Raw genomic sequence first — 2,301 nt, 5'->3', positions numbered from 1 at the left:
CGAAGTTCAGAGAGTCGATTTCAGTACCCAAATTTCAGAATTCTAAGTGTTTTGGAACGACACCCCCTCGACGGTCCGTCGTGCCCATGACGGTCCGTCGTGGGATCCGTCGACTCAGCCAGTTTTTCCAGAAATAAAATCTGCTGCTCAAAACGACTAAACAGGTCGTTACAAAAGATCAGATGGAATGAAGAAGAAAGATCTATTTTAAGCTAAAAGTATTTGGATCAATAAGGGATTACTTCATTTGGTTTTTCTGTTATTTTAGGCTAAAGACTTACTATTTCGAACAAGGGCCTATGATCTTTTCCTATTTGTCTATTACGACTTACTTTTAGTAGGACTAACCAGGAAGTTCTAGCTCAGTACCAATGGTGGAATATTCAAATTTTCCTCACTCTCACTTGACATCTCATTACTCTACCAGATTATCAGACACCTAGTTCGAATTTTAGATTTAGGGTCATGCTGTAGTTTATCTCTATGTCATGCTTAGAGCCACACATTTATAAGTTATTATGCTTAGTCATGCATCATTTTCATTACATCAGGATGTCATTTCTGTTTTCGCCATCATGCTTCAGAGTTCTACTATGTACAAAAGATATAAACATGCCGGTTCAACAATTAAAATAACCAGTCTCTTGGGTAAAAAGAACACAGACAAGAAAATCCCAAAAGAGGATCGTGATTTAGGCTACTCAGACTTCACCCTAGCACTCACTTTCCATTTACCCCACCCCCAACAAAAAGATATGCTATTGTACCCAATGCATAAAAGAATCTAAAATAATAGAGTGGTAGGTGAAGAAAACCTGAGGCGCAAAGCGCCGGCGATCAACAAGTTGGTGGGTTCGGTGTCCCGGAACCCACTCCCTCTGCAGTCTAGACACCCTCCGTAGTGTGGGAAATTAAAATGTTTTAAACTTTTAATATTCACCGATCGGGTCGGGTCGGGTTTACGGGTTTTGAAGCGATGAGTCCCGTCGATGGTCCATCGCAGGCTCGACGATCCATCGTGGGGGTCCTTCATGCGTGCCCTAACTTGGAGAAATTTGAAAAAAATACCTGGGCACAACGGATGCCTGCGAGGGTTCATCGATAGATCCGTCAAAGGGTGGTGCACACCAATTTTCTGCAGATTTTCTGGTGATGTGATACCTGCAAATTTAACACCCATTAAGCTATTCTTTTTGTATTTTCTGGACATTTTTTCTGGACACGGAACCTAAACTCTTATCTAGCCAATACTTCTAACAAAAAGAAAATAAATATTTAGACGGGACGTTTAAGGAAATAAAATCAAAGAAACATGCAACTATAATTAGAAAATTACGAAAAACCTACAGTTGGCTAGAGGATACATATTTGGTTGCCTCCCAACCAGCGCTTGATTTAACGTCGCGGCACGACGCAGGACACTTTATTACTCAGAATTCATCAAGATGGTATGGCTCGATCACTTCATTCGCCATTTCAGCGTGCCCTATATAGATTTTGATTTGTTGTCCGTTCACCTTAAACCACACACCCTCCTTGTTCTCCAACTTAACCGCTCCGTGAGGGAATAGTTGGATGATCAAGTAAGGACCAGCCCATTTGGACTTGAGTTTGCCCGGAAACAAACGCAACCTTGAATTGAATAAAAGCACCAAATCCCCAACCATAAAATTGCGTTTCTCAATCTTTTGGTCATGGTATTTCTTCATCTTTTCTTTGTAGAAGGCTTAACTTTCATAAGCTTATAGGCAAAATTCATCAAGCTCATTCAACGCATTTAACCTCTGTTCAGCAGCTTCATTCCAATCCATTTTCAACTTTTTCATTGCCCACAAGGCTTTATGCTCTAATTCAATCGGTAAGTGACAAGCCTTCCCATATACAAGTTGGTATGGGGACACACCTATGGGAGTCTTGTATGTTGTCCGGTGGGTCCAAAGAGAATAATCAAGCCTCCTTGACCAATCCCTCATATTCCCCAAAAAGTGGATCCCGCTCTAATAGCTCCGAATAAATTAAATACGTGCATTAAGATACGAAGGCTTCTTATTCCACAACAACGAAAGCACTTTTTCACTCTTTCATATACTAGGGGATTTCACTTGGAAAAGAAAATGTTCCATACTAACGGATTCGGGTCCATAACCATGGGTTCCAATGCACGAGATCTTGTAGCACTTACCCGTTATACTAGCATTCACCATTTTTGACAAAATCTGCTTAATCTCCCTATTTGACACCTCAACTTGCCCACTAGTTTGAGGATGGTAAGGAGTGGCCACATTATGGTGAACCCCATAT

Source organism: Solanum pennellii, chromosome 1 (assembly GCF_001406875.1).
Source record: "Solanum pennellii chromosome 1, SPENNV200".
Taxonomy (NCBI): Eukaryota; Viridiplantae; Streptophyta; class Magnoliopsida; order Solanales; family Solanaceae; genus Solanum; species Solanum pennellii.
Note: the sequence above shows the minus strand (reverse complement) of the source record.